This window comes from Chelonus insularis, unplaced genomic scaffold (assembly GCF_013357705.1).
Source record: "Chelonus insularis isolate UGA/USDA-ARS -01 unplaced genomic scaffold, ASM1335770v1 scaffold_277_pilon, whole genome shotgun sequence".
Lineage (NCBI taxonomy): Eukaryota > Metazoa > Arthropoda > Insecta > Hymenoptera > Braconidae > Chelonus > Chelonus insularis.
Genome location: NW_023276791.1, coordinates 620,680 through 639,573, shown reverse-complemented (window position 1 = coordinate 639,573; position 18,894 = coordinate 620,680). Strand labels below are relative to the sequence as shown.

At 32.9% G+C, this 18,894-nt stretch overlaps 1 long non-coding RNA gene across 3 annotated transcripts in view; it reads right to left on the bottom strand.

Annotated features, from left to right (window-relative positions):
- Nucleotides 1-16,142: 16,142 nt before the first annotated feature.
- Nucleotides 16,143-18,894, bottom strand: part of LOC118073342 (uncharacterized) — a 50,774-nt gene continuing 48,022 nt past the window's right edge. For all 3 annotated transcript variants that reach the window (XR_004691094.1, XR_004691095.1, XR_004691096.1), the window contains one exon: nt 16,143-18,838. This is a non-coding gene — a long non-coding RNA (uncharacterized lncRNA). The remainder of the gene's footprint in view (nt 18,839-18,894) is intronic.

The following is an 18,894-nucleotide window of genomic DNA, read 5'->3' as shown; positions in this document are numbered from 1 at the left end:
ACGTTCATGGCCGCAAGCTCTTTGCTTTAAGCGCACGAGTCCCAGGATTCGTTGCTATGCTTGGTATTTTCACGAGAAATCTTTGATTCAGTTGCGACTGAAATACTCGTATCAGTTTTAACGCATGTGTATGTGTTTTTTTTTTTCTAAAATCCTTTCAATGTCTTGCTCTTCTCTATCCTCCTTCTTCTAAATCATCCCCTCATCGCATTATTAACCCTGGCAGTATTTTTTTAAAATAACCTCAAGTAAAAAGATAGATTCAACGCGTTCAAAAGAGGGGAAAAAAAATAAATCCTGCAAATTACTTAATTCCAAGTAAAATGGACGTAGAGATAAAAAGAGGTGAATTGTCTCGTGATGGAATGGCGTCGTTTTGTTCGATATTTATCGAGGTTGGATCATCGAAGTTGAATGTTATTCCACAACTTCCGAAACGAATCTTATGGAATTTGTATGAATACGGATACTCTCGAGGACTACTCACCAAGAATGGTCGTCTTGATGATACGTGACCACGCATGCGCGTGCTTTTTGCCCTACAAGAATGCTGGAACGGCGGGTTGTTTGAATCAAGCGCTGATTGCGCGCGAGCTACTCTGAACGATTGTTACCTTCGCTCTCTTTTCCTCTCACTCTCTTTTCCTCTCCTCTGATTTCTTCTCCTGACTGATTTCGTATGAGCCGCGGCGAGCGCTTGATCACCGCGGAATTTGTAGCTCAATTAACTACTCGCTGCAGTGACTTTCTTCCTTTCCTTTCAAAGCGTTAAACATCACCGACACTTGACGCTTTAGTGAATTTCCTTACTCATTGAATTTCGTTCGGCTAATTGATCCAAACAATTACCATAAATATTCGATTCGACAAAGTTGGTGCAATTTTCTTGCACTTCTTACGTAAAACTACACGCATTAATTGCTAAAATTTTTGGAAGCAATTTTCGAGTCAATCAGTTACGCATTTATTTTGATGAAGAAATTATTATTTTATCTTTTTATTTGTAAATATTTTGAAAAATTACTTACAATTAAATGTTAATTTTTTTTTTAATTATTAATGCACACATCACGTGGAAGATTTTTTTATTTCAATTAAAAAAAGAATTTGAATATTCGTAATAATTATATGATTTAATTCTATTTTGCGTGAAAAATGCATATTGTCATTCAGTTTAATGCTATGATAAATTTAAATGTAAACGATGTTTGATTGATTATTTTAGAGAATTCTTTTCAGATGTCATGGGTCTTGATAAATAATGATTGATTCAATAAATTGTTAAAATTAATCATTAAATTTCTTATCCATTCTAAAAAATAACTTGACTTAAAAATAATAAATACATTGCAGTTAATAAAAAAAATTATAATAAATTAATACTTCAGTCAATTCTTTAAAAGATAATTCAAATGAAAAATTGTTAAAGTATAAAATATTTTATTACAAATATTTAAACTTTCGATTTGAATGATTGTAAAAAAAATCTTTTAATCCACATAATAAAAAGAGAAATATTTAAATTTTAATTTAGACGACATGAAAAATATATAGCTGGTAATGATACGTCAATATAACAATTGTTTCATAAACTTTTTTCGTATCAGCCCTACTGAATAATAAAAATTAAGGGTGGCGAGTTGATTTATCATTTGCGTGGAATGCAGATACTTCATAAATTATATACAGTAGAAGTCGGCCGTCAGATGTGTTTGCGGTCTACAAACGAAACGTCAGAGTTCGGCACGCCAAGCATGAGCCTACCAAATACCGACTATATACCTTTTATAATGTCTTCTAGACCCTTATGATCATTTAATTTTTGTCACAATTTAATAAAGACTTCATTCTCATCATCGAAAAAATTTATAATTACTTTTTCAACAAAAACAACATTTTTTGAGTCGTTAAATACCGCGGAAGATGAGCACAAAGAGTTTCTAGAGTTAATAGGGTCTAAACAACCTGATCAACAAGGTAAAGCAGGAAGAAGTCATCTCGGAATATACATTCAAATATGGCACACATCAGTGCATATAAAGACGATAACAAGAAACCCGCTCAAAACCCTTTACCGCCATTTTTAATAACCGCAAATACGCCATATTGCGGGTAGTTGTCTTTTTGCCTTAATGAGACATGACTGTAAGATTAAACAGGTTGTCAGGTGTGTTGCTCAGATTGAAAACATCCTGAATACTAACTCACCAGTGCTTTTCAATCTTACTTTAAATTATCATTAGAAAAAATTATTTTTATTTCATTTCCAAGTAGAAAATTATCTCTACAACTCTTTCAACATGATATTTCAACAATAAAAAATATCACCAAAACTAAATTATTATTCCTAAAAATATTTGTTTAAATAAAATTTGTAGAGACACAATAATGTATGCTAACTTGGAATGAAATAAGTTTTTGACAGAGTCAAAAATATATTGCAAATGAAGAATGTGTCAAAAAAATGGTCGAATCTTGAGCAGAAGAAGAATAAATGAGAAATAGCAGACTGATGTAGTATAATGATGGTATAGTAGTATAAAAGGAAGCACATGAAAACAGTAATACGTCATCCTCAACGCTACTGGATGCCAGGTGGTGCACAATCCTCATGGATCCTTCTTACAGAAAGAGCATCCGTTCTTGTGGTCTATCGACCTTCGTCTGGCTGAGTGCAAGCTCCTTGCACATACCCTGATCGATACGAAGATCTGACACACGAACGGAATTTTAGTTGGACGCTTGTCCTCCCAGCTGTACGTGGCGTTTAAACAAATAGATAGTCTCGAAGCTTTATATATACTCTTGCTACTCTTTTATAGAAGGTTGACTTGTCTTTTCTGATACTTGCATACCATCTCACGCCTCCATGACACGTTGTATCATTTGACATGGATGATAGTTGCTTTAGAGAAGATGAAAAAAAAAAATATTACAGATAAAAACAGGAGTCCATCGATAGGTCGATAAGTCACCCCGAGTTCATAATCCATCCAACAATTCATCATTGTCAATGCGTATACCTCAAGAAACAAAAAATCTATCGTACTGCGTGTGTAAACGACTTGCCGGCATGTATCCCCGGGTGGGACAAAACAATTATAAATTATTGAATATAACCCGTTCTCTCTGCGGTCAGAGAGGCCTACTCCCTAATTGTAAAGCAAAAGTCCGGTTCTTTTTTCGTCTAGTCGCTTCCCTGGTTTGCCGCCCACCCTTCTGGCAATGCCACTGCACGCTTCATTTTTTTTTTTTACTCCTCTGCACCAACATTTTCTCTTTCTTTCTCGTCCGTTCTTCATGAAAATCATCTTGTTACTACACAGTTTTTTATCACCGTCACGTTCTGATGGAAAAAGGATTTTTTTAACGATTGCTAACAATTAATGGATGACATAAATGGGTTGAATACAAGAAAATATATTTTTATAGATTCTTGTAAAGAATAATTCTTAAAGGTATTTTGGAGTAAAAAATTATGTTTACATGCTTTGGAAAAAATTATTTTATAAAGATTCACTGATATCGACTCCATTGATTATTTATGATGTTCATTAATAATTATTTAATTTTATTTTTAAAGTTTAACAATGGTTGATTATGGAAAAAGAGATAATTTAATAATTAAAGACTTTTTTTAGCCATGCAAATTAATTTTTATTGGCTTAAAAAAATTCTTTGCAATTATCTTAGACTGAAGACATTTATTTAAATAAATTTTTTATATACCAAAAAATGTCACTTTCAATTTTTAAGCTCATAAAGACAGAATAAAATCAATCAGAAAATGTTTGTTAAGAATCTGAGCAAAAACTTAACGAAAAAATCTAATAATATAAATTATTCAAATGAATTCAATAACCGAAGTCCATTCTGAATGTAAATAAAACAAAAAAAAAAAATTTCACAATAATAAATACATAAAATTTAACGTGAGAATCGATTCTCATTGATCTAAAATATATACAACATTGAATTAATTAAACGCAGATTTCATCAGAGTAAAGTTTAATAAATGAATAAATTGTCAAGCCAACATATGAGGCTTGAGAACCTGATCTCGAGTGATATCAAAGACGCAAGAAAATTCTTGCAAGCGTGGGAAACAAAAAGCACACTCGAAGCCCTGCTTGTGTATATATAAACGATCTACGATGATAGTAAGACAAGGATAGTATCAACAAATATAGAGAGATTTAATCTGACTCCAGAGTAATGTTGTTCTTACTTTAATATCAAACCTCTCCAACTGCGTTCCTCATATACCCAGTAAATTTATCATCGATTTTGTATTTATTCCAATACCTCATTTCTTCTCTTATTCCAACGCAGCTTGTAGCATTGACATATTATCTAAAATCATCAAGCAATAGTTTAGAGAATTTTTACCATCATTTCCCGTCATTTTTAACCTATTCCAATCTCCAGGAATTAATTGAAATCATTTTTTTAAGATGATTTGAGATCATGGAAGTGATAAATAATAACTAGACTTCAGCAAAAGATTGGCAAATAAAAATAAAAAGTGTGTTGTTCAAGTTTAGCCGGGCTCTTATAGACACTAGTATCAAGTTGGAGATATGTCACGAGTGAGTGGACCCGCGATATCCTCAGTAGAAGACACTGGAGAGGGAAAAACAGTGGGAGAGAAAATATAGGAGAATACAAGAGAAGGAGAGGTATCAAGACGACTCTGGACCAATGGAGAAGCTTTGCTCTGTAACCGTATGCAAACTTTATCACCGCCTCTGCCTCTGACGACTCATCGGCTATGCAAAGTCCTTGCGACATGCTCCGCCCATCTGTATAATCTCAACTTATCTTAACAGTTGCCAACAGAGTCGTAAATAAATAAAATATCAAGTAAAAAGTGAAATTATAATGAGAGAGGTCAATTATTGATTGACATGGATGATGAAGCAAAAAATGATTGAAACATGGAAATAATGTTAAATAACACACGGGAAAACGATGACTTATTGTGGATACATTTATAAATAATAATTTAATCGTGAAAGAAAGACAAAAGTAAGTACATAAATCTTGTCAATGCATGAGGATCAGACGTTAACTGCATCTTTAGGGAAACTAATAACAAAAAACTGAATAATTTTGTCGTCTATATAGATTCGAATATATCCAGGGTCACGAGACATGTTATAAACTGACGTGCTTGTCGTCGCCATCATCAGGGCGGATAAACCCTTATGTTCTCATGCATGTGTAAGAGAAATATAACCAGGCGAGATTCTCGTAAATGGAAGAACAGGTTGAAAATCCATTATTAACCCGCACCAACTGGCATTACAATGAAGGAAAAGACTACTCATAAAAAAAGACTATGTTTACCGTTGAAAATTGCAAATTTCAACGCTAAATATAGGATTTTTTTTTTTCTTCATTCATTTCTTGAGCTTTAGATTACTTGAGATGAAAGGAACATATTGGAGTAATAATGAATCCTTGACTGAATCATCTAGATTATGTTGACTCTCATGAGGAAAATTTTGGAGTAATCTAAAGTATAGTTTACTAAAAAACGTAAACATTCCTTTTTGTTTTTTTTTTTTTTTTAAAAAAAATCATCTCTCAAAACGTTAATTAAAAAAAATTCAATTTATTTTCTCAGAAATTGTAATTGAAATTTAATTTTCCAATAAATAAAATTTTCGTTCACGTATCGTTACTTCTGATTTTAAAAGAAATTATACTGAAAAATATTTTTTAAATTTATATATGATTGGTTTAAATTAAAAATAAAACTAAAATAGATGATTATTTAAATAAACAATAAATAATTATAAATTAATTGATGCAAATATGTATAAAATATGCATTTAAATATATAACTAATTTGATTAATTACATTTACTAGGAAGATATAATTAGTTATAATAATAAAACTAATTACTGTCCAGAAAATATATACAGATTGTAAGTTTAATAAAGAGATAATAGTGGAGATGATACTGCGGTATGTATAAATTTGAATGAAAGACTCATAGAAACTCAACGAAATGAGGGAATCATGAATGAATTAATATCTATTCCAGGAAAACATACAAATTCATGATTATGAAGTAAAATTACGGCTCAACTCAACTCTCTAGTGATTTCCAAAGAATTGTTGGATTCCTTGGAATATGTAAAACAGTAGTGAAATAATAAAATTTAATGAATGTTGATGTCAATAAAAGCGTAGATAAAAATGAAATACATATTCACATATCGTGAAATATATTCGTATATGTATTATTGTATATTCCTGTTAAGTAAGAGAAAGAAAGATAGAGTAGTATCGTGGGCGGTAAAGCGAGACGTTATAATTTTTGTGAGAATGCAGCGTGTGGGGGCGTCTTTTGATCTTACCGCTACTGGTCGCAATGTAAGTGTGCATTTGATAGTGTCGGAGGACACGCGTGTGTACAGTCACGAACGAAAACACACATACATTTATATTTATACATATCTTTCTTTGAACATGGGACATCCTGGAGTGGCTATCCATCTACATCTGCGTAGTTAACAGCACGCGCGTCTCTGCATTTATATACGTACTGAGAAAAGATAAAGGAAAGACTTTGCGCGCAAAAAGTGTCCCCACAGTATAACCAAGGAGGATACGACTGACCAGTTCTCCGGTGCAGTTGAGAGATAAAAAACGTTGAATAAAGAAAATCAGAAGGAGGAAAAATAAAGTTGAGTAAAAAATTTTTACATCTTGTTAGAGAAGAAAGAATGATTATTATTTCTTTAAGAAGAAAATAATGAACTGTATTATAAATAAATACATTGGTATAAGTATTGAAGAAAAATGTAAAAAATTATTACTCTAACGTGAGACTGATAACTTTCGATCCGATAAGACGGTCTACGCCGGATGTTTATTTCAGAAGCGAAATAACGACGCTGGAGAGACGCCAGGCGTCGTAAATCCCATGGACCAAGAAAAATGGCGTGAATTTCACTTGCCCGATTCTTGCGTTACTCAAAATTTTCCTCACCCCTTTTTTTATCATTTCTCTCTCTCTCTCTCTCTCTCTCTCTCTCTCTTTCTTCTTGTAGTTAATAATATATCGTTGACAGTATGGAGACAATCTAGTGAAAGTAGATAAAGACATAATGCACAGCCCTACCGTGTTATATGTATTTATAGAAAAATCAATTCTTCGAGAATTATTATATAACTTCAAGTTATTAAATACTTTTGAAATACAATTTTCTTGAAAAATAAATTATTAAATGAGATTATAAAGAAAAGTTTAAAAACACTATATAAACTTGTAATAAAATAGTAGCATGGAAGGACTACATGTCGACCTGTTATCTTGGACCTAAAGTTTTTGAATTTATCGCGGTATACAGGGTTACAGTAGTAAAGAACGCGCTACTTTTCTCGATATATGAAATATATATCGTGAGCCACGCCTCGTATGTCTTATCAAGATGGCGCCACATTGGTGAATATTCTTAGAAATATTTACCCCTTCCCCATCGATTTTTTTCCATTTTATTACCAAGAAAACTCCCTACCCCCCTGCCCCGTCCTCAACTATTCTCCCTCATTGATAAAAAAAAAAATTTTTCTCAATCGTCAATTATTTTTTTTTCAAAATCATAATCACTCGTCATTAAAAAATATTCTTATAAAAATTAATCAAAGTCAGAAGGAGTTGTTATGATTACTTTAAAGAGGAGGCGAGGGGTGGGTGGTTGAGGAGAAAAAGAAAGAGAGGAAACATTGACGTATAAGCAATAGCACGGAGGGAAGGGAGGAGAAGGTAAAAAATAGCGAAAAGGGGGATGAGGAGGGTGGTTGTACACCTCTGCGATCCATATTTTACAATATGGCCGAGGGTGGTTGGCAGGTTAGGGGTAGCCTATAGGCAACTTTGCTGATGTACGCAGGTCTGCCAACGATTGGTCGATAACACGAGGGTACACTATACCATTCTTCACGGCGTCTTGCTTTCTGTGCTTACGTTCACGTATGCAGATCGAAAGCTCGCCCCACTCAATTTCTCACTCTCTCCCTCTCTCACTCTGACAACCCCTTTCCTATATAAATAGCCTATCGCATCTCTGCTTTACACCCTGAACAGTCGGGGGTGGATCTTTTTACGAATCTAAAAAAGCTTTGAAATATGGCGGATGTGGATATTTGATATTTTAAAATTTTTACTGAATTTATTGGATTGGATTATTTAACTTCCGATAAAAATTTAATACATTCTAAGTGATTATTAACATAAATAATATTATTTAAATCATTTAAATCAACCTTATGCTGATTTAGAGCCATAGAATAGTGGAGAAATATTTTAATAAATAATAAAAAAGAGTGAGATGGATGAAAATGAGATAAAAGTTATCGCAAGATGATGAAAGAAATTATTTCAAATGTGATAGTAGTTAGAACGAGAAGAGATTGGTATTTAAATTAAATAATTCGTAAAAGAATGAAGGGAATCGCAAATAATAGTAACAAATGGAGTAATAAATAATAAAAAAGCATTTTATCTGAAAGTAAAAGAAAAAGTATGAAAACTGCATCATAAAAGTTTACTCGTTCGATTTATTCAATGCATTATTTCACAAGAAGCAATGGGAATAGCAAACAAAAGAGTGGCGTCTAGGTACATTATTGTCCTCTTGAACTCATAAGAAAACGAGACTTCGAAATAGTAATGATATTATGTTTGCGCGAGCATTTCTGCCCATTCCAAGGACTGACAGAGATGGAGAATAAGAAAATAAGAAAGACGTAAAGTAGAAGAAGATAGCGATAAGAAAAGAACAGTAAATGGGTGGTGCATGAAAGGTAGAGGCAAAAAGGGGTAGTGAGAGGGAGGAATCCTTGGAGTCTATGGGTAGGGTGAGGCGTAATATCCCGACTAGAACTTTTCACTCAACGCGAAAATAGGGGGAGGAATGGAGGAAGAAAGAGCAGTAAGAGGAGTGAAGAAAGAAGGAGGACTAAGTACAAAGAATGTAATGTCCTCCTTGGGACTCTGTACTGTCTCCGGATTTTTCCGAGGCATCCCGAGAAATAATAAGGATAACGATGTTGAGAACAAGTGCCCTACGACAAGAAATTCCTTTTCTACTTGTAGCCTCAACAGCACGTGCATTCTTATACCAACTGCCAGTTAAAGTCCACTAAAACATAAAACATTTTCCTAACGTCAAAATTTATAACACAATAAATACACTTATACCACCTCTAAAAAGATACTATTTTTTATTGAACCATTAACAGGATCTTTGGAAATTAGTCCATTAATTAATTACACTTTACACCTCTATAAACAATTCATCTGATCTCATTACACCATTTTATCAATTCAACTAAATCCTAATAATTACATGTATTGAAAAAGATACTCAATATTGGAAAAATCACCCCATATACATGAAAATAAAAACATTAATTTTCAAATTGAAAATTCTTATTTTAATGAAATCGAGCCTTAGGGAGTAGACATGATCTATTTTTCGAACAAAATCCAAAAGAGACTGACTAAAAGTTATTTAAAAGAACTTATCTTAACTAACAACAGTGGTCTCTTAAATGGAACCAGTGAAAATCACTGTGAATCAGTAAATATTTACTGATTCGTTGAAAAAAGTAGAGGCTATGTATTTTCAACTTTATCTCTTTTCAACTGATTTAATTTAAAAATATTAAAATTATTAGTATTTTGTAAAAATGGATCAGTGAATATCTACTGTTTTGCAGTGATTTTCGCTGATTTATTTACAAAGAGTATTATTAACTTAATTGTTATTAATTCTCGCAAATCAATATTATTAAAATCATTACTTATCATTATTTAATTAATTGTTATTCAGTTTAAAGATTTTCTAATTTAAAATACATGAATCTTACTATCTACTAATAAAAATATGAATTGTGGTTCAAAAAAAAGTATGATGGATTCTAATGAATCCCTTGTTCTTTTAAAGACAAATAAATATTTTATTACAATGTTAAGATATTTTAATAATATGTGTAATAAAATTAAACCAACTAAAAAGATGAAATAATTCTAATTCTTGAAATCAATCGAAAAATATTCATTAATTATGACAAAGGGAATGCATAAATTTGAATAATAATGATAGAAGTTAAATAAAAAGAAATTTCTACTTATGAAAATTTCCTGGTGTGAGCAAAAAATGGTGTTTTGAAAAAAATATACCCAAAAGGGAGACCGTGAGAATTGGAATAGCACGTAATAGCATAGTTGTGTTAACTGAACAGTAGTCTCTCGACTAGGCTAACTCAACGATAAAAACTCACCTTCATTATGCCAACGGCATCTGTAATAATGGTTAAAATCACCGTAAATGGCTGCGACACTCACACAGATATACTCCAAGCTGCTTAGGAGCATAAGTAGAAGGCCCCCGCGGTGGTTAGACAACGATCCTAGCATACGTTCATAAGAGATACTACTGCGATTATGTTAAGACTGGATAAGATATGACAAATGAATGCCAATCATTTCAATCAGTAATCATGAAATATTTAATAATGCAAATGACTTCTATATAGTCTGGAATATTTTGCAATAATTCTATTCCTTAAGCACCCCAGTATGAGTGCTTTAATATCAAAGAAATATAAAATGTATTCGTGTTCTTAATACAACGATGGAGCCTATACCAGATTCGGAGTCTGAAGCCGGATCAGTAACTCCACCTGCGAGTCGTTTCAAAGAGTTATCACTTCTTTTTTATTCTCCCCAATGCAACTCAACACAGAGTTCAACGTTGCATCATTGAGGAATATCCATTAGAAATCGTCCACACGTCGACTGGTCGCTCGAATTCTCCTTGACTTGTACTCTCATAAAAGAAACTGTTATTTAGTAAACCTCATTATCGAATGACATTCTCCAGCATATACAAGACTCACGGATGCTCTTATATCTTTCAAGATGCTATTTTCATCCTCGTTGAGGAAACATTCCCAGCAAACTCATCATGACAACCGCTAATAAGTTGATGCTGAGATTCTCCAACTGTCTCCACATCACTTGAAACTAACTTATTACTATATTCCTTTTTAATTACCTAAAATTATCATTACTTGCGACATGTACATTTAATGAAAAATATTTGTTTTTAGTGTGTTCATACACACGATTGACTATTAGACAGAATGTGAAAAACTAGTATTAGATGATCGAGAAATTGGATGCACCTGTTCATCAGCCGTACCGCTTTACACATCAGAGAAAGCGTGACTCGCCGTGGGGTCTTGCCCACCTACGTAGCTTGTACACATCACGTGTCAGCCAGGATGTGACGTCATGGTGTCACGCTACTACTACTGTGTAAAGTTGTAAAGACACGCATGGACTCTTCAGGAATTTCAGTGACGATATTACCCGTAGATGTATACTGTTGAATTGGAGTAATTCTAAATAGTTTTCATTCAAGTTTGCCCACAAAGCCTTTTTCTTCTATATGGCTTCCAACAATGACTAACCGGAAAACAAATAAATGAGAATCATTGAAGGAGGAAATTTAAACACTTTAACTGAATGCAAACTATTATTTAAAATGATTTATTCAGTAGTTATTACTTGAATGCACTTTCTTCGTCTATATCCATTATTCTTTTATACTGCTAAAGATTTCAGAATTGCAATAAAACTCTAGCGTCATCTGATGGCAGCTTTACCAACTATTTGGTTAGGACGAAAATCGATGACCGTAGTATAAAAGTCCACGCGGCACCTCATTCCATTGGGTCATCGACCTTTGGAGCATATCGAGCAACTTTTCTCTCTGAACTTTAGTACTTGAATCGTCAAACTTGGAGAATTGAGCATGTGAAAGACTCGGAAGAATCTCGTCAAGTAAAATAATAAATCGGTGGAACGAAATTGACCACAAGAAAATCCGTTGTATTGAAGGAGATATATACTGAAGGAGTGCAGCAAGCAGCGGTCATCGTTGCAGAGAAAACAGCGACGATGAAAGAAGAAGCACCAATCATTTGGTACAGCTGGAGTAACGGGACCGAAGCGAAAGTCAATTCGTGCCGGTCACAAATTCAATTAAAAGTTGCGGTTATTAAGTTGGACAATGAGTCTTAAGAGGGTTGGGGGAGTAGAAAGACTCGATGACTCTGAGTCCGTGTGACTTGGCCGGCCAGCAACAAACCTAAGGGGTAATACTAATAGAGTCCTTGCTGATTCCACTCGGCTGCTGCCTTGATTAAGCTCCACGCGACGCCCTGAGAAAATATAATGACTTTCGCTCTGCAAACGCTACCTGGCAAGCTCTTCATCCCCTCGTCCTCCCTATTTTATGCGACTGCGCATCCCTGCTGAGTCCACTATTTAATCTTAAATACAAACTCGCCAAGCTTATTCTCATCAGAGAATATTAATATTTATCAACTATTTAATCGAATAAAAATCATCATTTCATTGAAAACTTGCTGTAAAGCCTTTCAATAACCTCAACAATATTTAATTTAATTTATTACAGCTCAATTGTTATAAAAAAATGAACCAAATGTGTTCAATAAATTCATAGATTCTTCAAGAACAATTAGAGTTCTAGGAATAAATAATTGTTAATGAAATAATACAAGTGAAAGCATCGAAAAAAATATGGGTATTGTTGGGAGAATTGCAACATAAACCAAGCAAACTAGATCAAACGAATTGATAATGATTAGTTAATGAAGGAAATTTATGACTCCTAATCTTCCACAGCAGTAATCCGATTTAATGCTGTAAGAGTATCAAAACAAGACAATTTGAAAATTTTTCCAAATACAAATGAGAATTTATTGTAACACTAAGATGGATATTTCTATTTGTAATCGATGATAAAAATGCAAAACTGTATGTAATTTTTCAAATGTTTTTCAAAACTGTTACAAACTATGCTAACAGTCAATTAGTAGATTTCTCAACAAATAAATACTCAGTTAATCTAATGTTGAGAATGGAAGTAAAAAAATTGTTAACGATCTAAGGATAATTTTAAATAATTCAGTAAGTAATGAAAAAAATGTAATATTTCTTTACAAAGACATGTACAGAACACTAGGTATCCACTAAATAGCTGGTTGAATTGGTAGAGGTAGCGGTAGGCAATCTTACAAAGGCACAAACGCTGAGATTAAAGGAATAAATTTTCAGAGACCGATAATTGTATTGGTAGTTTCAGTAACTAATGATCTAAAAGTCATTACGTGGCGTCTTGGTTCGAGAAATTGGTTATACAGGGTCTAAACTTGCCGCCTTTTCTCTCAGCCTGCTCTGCTGTATCACATAAAACTATGGCTTTTCGCCAATTCCCTCGAATTCGCGATAATTCAACGGTGCGAATAAAAATCGTAACTCGTAGCAATCAGTACTCTAGAGCAATTTCTTTTATCCATTCGTTTATGGGTGTGTATTAAAGTAAATAAAAGAATTTTTATAAATCTTCTTCTTAGAAAAAGAAAATACGATTGAAAATTCAACAGCAAGTCAATACACGCAGTTATAAAATACACTGATAGGTCAGTATGCAAGGGCGTCTTATCCTGCAAGGTTTGACCTTACGATCTTTGAGTGTAAAGACGACATAACTCTGCATGCACAAGTGTGTATTGCACGAAAGTCTCAACAGACATATCGAAAAAGCAACAATAAATAAAAGCATGAAATACATGCGTGACGGGATTTTATATGCTTGAAAATGCAAGCATTCTCTATCTTTATTATATACACAAGGAAGGTCAAACGATGGCTATACCGATCGACTCGAGCCATTCGCAAATAATACGCAGATAGGAGGATTGGACGTGTTGTAGAGGTAACATCCGCACGCAGCGGGAAGTCTACCGGATGATGCTAGTGGCGCTTGCGACACGCTTGAGATGCAAAACAGTCTCGTACCGTGTGACTTGGCATCCTTATACACCGCTTGTTACTTCATAAATAATTTTAGCACGTTTAGATTCTTTGAATTGAAGCTAATATTAATATAATATCACGATTTCTTGGAACTCTTTTAAATTCTTCTATCATTGCAATAAAAAAATACCAGGATGAATTATTACTATTTGAATAACTCACCTTTATGATTTTCATTTTAAATATAGATATATACAAAGTACAAGCTCAAATCATTGAGTGAAATAAGACTGAAACTTTTTCCTCGCCGTGACTTAGATTTATTTATTTTTTTTCCGTTTATCAGAAAGTGTAAAATCTAGATCTTCTTTTTATTCTACTAGGTAGCAAGATAAAAATGTATAAACATGATCACTTCAAAAAAAATTATGTCGACCAATGTTTTCATTTTTTTGCAAAAGTCTCGGATGTTTTAATCAACGAGAAAGAATATAGATAAAATTAATGAATAAAAAAATAAAAATAATTCTTATTACTACGGAAAATTGATTAGATTATTAAAAATGATTGAAATATTTCGGAATTACATTTTTAATTGGAATTTTTTTTTCAATTTAGGTAATAATTAATTTATGTCATTAAAACTATGAATGCTTGCATTGACAATGCTACCTAATTCTAGGAAGAGTTTGAATTGATTATGATTCGATTTTAATTATTTTATCAACATGGATCTAATATTAAATTCGGGAAATCGTAAATTCATCGTTGAAAAAAAAATTGATAAAAATTTATTGATTGAGAAATTTATCAACTTACCGGAGATGAATTATTCATGGTTAATTCTAGATTTTAGTTCACGTTAAGCCTCAATGGTAATCCTTCATAACATTCCTTTGAAACATACACTTTACACAATGAATGCATAATAGTTGATGATATAATAAATACACTTTCTCACCATATTTAAAATTCGCCGCAAAAAAAATTGATACATAAAAGTGTATTATACTTTCCACTGACACTTGAAACACTTTTTCCGCGAATTAGAATAATAAATACGTAAACAATGAACTCCAAAGCTTGGAATCAAGACAAAACACGAGAAAATTACGAAAGACAAATAGTCAGTAGAGATTACCCCCACTCTTCACTTCAACCGACGCTCCAATTTCGAAGAATTGAATACTCACATTTTCAAAATGACGCAATTACAGATAGAACATTAATAATTATACAAATATTACACTTTTTATTTATAAAATCACGACACTTAAACAATTAATACTGAAAATCCCGTTATTTATTCGTTTCGGAGCAAAAACATTACTTAGACCGGGTGAAGCTTTAGATGACGCCATAAAGAAAATTAACATTTTTCCAAACAATAAACTACTAAAACTAATGTCTTTGATTCTATTGGCTTTAAAATACATGATAATTACTTTTGAGACTTTTAATCACATGACTAAACGATTTTTAATTAACTTTAGAGGGGGCTTACACCCGCACGTCCGAAAGCCCCAAATCGCCGTAACTGTGACGTCATGATCCCGCCGAAATTGTGTGACCTTTGCACATGCGCTAAAATCTTTGCGCTCTCTAGTGATCACTTTTCGAAAACTTTTGCGGGAAATACGTTTATATTTAAATATTGTATAGATAATTAATATTCATAAATTACAAAATTTGATAAATAAAACATAACAATTTTAGTAAAATAAAATGACGGATAATTATTAATTAAATATGTAAAATAACTCCAATATTATGTAAAAATTTTCTTTATTTTTTAGTATTTAAATTAATTTTATTAGCATTTCATATAACAATTTTTTAATAACACATATTAATAATGTACCTCCAAACAAATATACGTGCCAAAGCCTTTAACTACATTATAAAGATAGTAATCAAAGTAATTTAGATATGCAAAGTCATATAATATTATACACAGTAAAATTAATTGTCTACATAATTTAAATAAAAATAGAAAAATATTTTTACAATATACTTATATTATCCCCAGCTATCAATAATTTATAATTATACTTAATAAATTAAAATTATTTTATAGTGTTGATCGCTGATTAGATAGTGTGCTGATAGATAGTAAAATTTTAAAATAAATAATCTGATTAAACCTGTTACTGTAAATAACATTCAAGCAATAATATTGAAATCATAATTTCTAATATATAAAATACTTGAAAGATCAGATAGATTTGATTTATTGATGGATAAGTAGTTGTGAGTTCTCACTTCATTTATCAAGAATCTAGCCCACCTGTCGTCTCTCCCAACTCTTGAGTCTCTATCTTTTTTCTCCTATTACTTCATCTCAAGTACTCACAATATTCACATTTAATATATTTATTTACATTCTTCACAAATTCAAAATAACAATAAAATGATATAGTAATTAAATTTACAATTTGTCAAGATAATAAAAAATGTTTAGTAGGCGTTGAGTAGCTTGTTACAAAATATCAAATAACAAAACAAAAGAAACATTACGTATTAATATTCTCACGTGAGACTCAAGCACTGAATTCACATAGACTCATATCGATAACTAAAACCACCTTCAAAGCCAAGGCGGCTGTTTAAATTATCCAAGCGGTGTGTACTTACTAAAAGATTTACAAGCTGGTCAGCAAAGGTTTGATTTACACACCCTCGCGTATACTCACTGTGGACCACGGCCAGGAGGCTTTTTCGAGGTGAAATATGCAACAGGATGTATCATGATACTACTACATATACCACAATGCTACTCTGTCTTACTCTCTTTCTCTTTATCCAATGCAACCACAACGATATTCGACAACAATGCGCTAACAATGCCATAAACCTATGAATTACGATGCCTTCGATCATCTTCCTCTCCTTGTATTTCTTTATTCTCACAGCTAACATGATTGACTCTGCATTATTCCTTAACTCGTATTATGAGTGTAGAATAAATCATTACACTAAGACTATACCTACATAGTTCGAATTGGCTTATGAGTATTGGAAGTAGAAGAAGGAGAGGAGGAACAAAAAGATCAGCCAACGAAGAAGAAGAGAAGAAGATAAAGAAAAAGAAGCTGTGAGAGGACGAACACTCGTATTGCCAAGCTATGAATCGTCGAAGCGCGAGATCGTAAAGCCAAGCTTATCATCTGCTGCATCTTAATGTAGGGTACGTTCCTTATGTATATCTACATAAGTATGGTTACAACAGTGCGTGTACGTTGCAGGATAAGCCAAGCCCAACAGGAGAAAAGAGATTGTGTAACATATGCAGACTCCGTTGGCACAGGTGTCCGACGCCTCAAACAACATCTTTATGCTCAACTCTTCTTCTTAAATGACTTGCCCCCACTTGAAGAAAAATTTAGTTCATTTTGAATCTATGATAAATTACCAAAATGAGTCAATCATTGTCACATTCATCATAACTTAAAGAAATTTGGCTAAGGAATTTATGATTAATATAACATAAAATGTTTTTAAATAGTTTCTTTTCCTTCTCTATCATCATTATCAATTTGTCATGAAGATTTGTGAGCTCTGTAATGGTTTCAGTTGATGATTTTTAATCTCTAACGGTAATTTCATTGACAAAGATTACACAAAGGCGCTGCGCTATCTAGATTTAAACTATTTACTTAACATTGAATTTTACTCTTGACTTAAATATGTAAACTAATTTTTTTAGTACAATTTTTATAGTCTATGTATCTATATTTAAATATTTACGTTATACTACATGAATTCACTTTAAAAAAAATCACATCTAGTGGTCTCATATGCTATGATTACATTATATAGAGATTAGATTAGATAGAATAAGTTTGAGTAAGATAATTTGAAAATATTGTTTTATCTAAAATTTTAAAATAACTGTTTTTCGTGTTATGGATCAAGTGAAACTATTATTTAAACCTCAAGATTAGATCTAGTGTTATATTCCATTGTAATAACTGAATTAGAAATTTTACAATGGATTTTATGTCTGTTTGATTATGTATAATATTTGCTTAACTGTGTAGAAATTGACTTAGATCATTTTATCAATTCAAAAAAATATTTTAATAATATATCTGCTATTGTTTTTCTTACTAGTAAAAAATCTGCAGTTTCTCTCGTTGAATATTTTTCACATGAATATATATCGTTTACATTAACATAAAAGCGTAACATTTACAACAACATTGTTAGTCAAATTTAGGTGACTTAATGTAATAAAAAACTAAGCAAGCCAATTTGAAATTGGTAGAGATTCCTTAGGGTTCTAAAGAGCAGCGACAAAGTCCCGAAAAAGCGGTATCCTGGCGTCGTTGCCGAAGATAGCGCATTCAAATAAAGGCACGGCCGCGCGTGCGGTGACGAGCCGCGACGCTACTTCTCTTTTGATGTTTGCCGGCGTTGTCGGCATCTGATTAGCATCCTTTTCCCCTTTACCCCTTGAATGCGGCAAGTTGGTGCTCACTCTATCTCAGTCGATCTTGCTAAGTTTGTTACTTTACTATCTCTGTTTCTGAGTGTTTACCCACCTAACTGGGCGAGCATTTAGAGAAAGATAGTAATATAAGAGGAATGAAGAGAGGAAAGAAAGAGCACCACGATGTCACCAGTGACTGAGCCCCGTCCGTCGTCTTTCCATCAGTCCGTCTAGCCGTCTAACCGCGAGCTCTTCAGACCTGTGAGTTATTCTTGCTGTCGTTGTGGCTGCTGTGGTTGGTGTGTGCCTTCTCTCAAGGTAGACTGCGACAGTTGAGCCGGCGACATCATTTAAATGTCCCTGTTGCTGAGCTCTGGTTTTTAGTCCTCATCTCCAAGAAGTCAACAGCCCTGACGAGCTTGACTAGTCGCAGTAAAAGACACTAGATTGCGCTGGTATGCGACCAGATTCTCATGTCTTTACCAAGGTATCTAGTGATGGACACTTGTGCAGATGTAAAAGTAAGGCACGACATCTAAAAAAAAAATATGACTAGTAAGTACATTACATAAGGCAAGTGGAGAAGTGAAA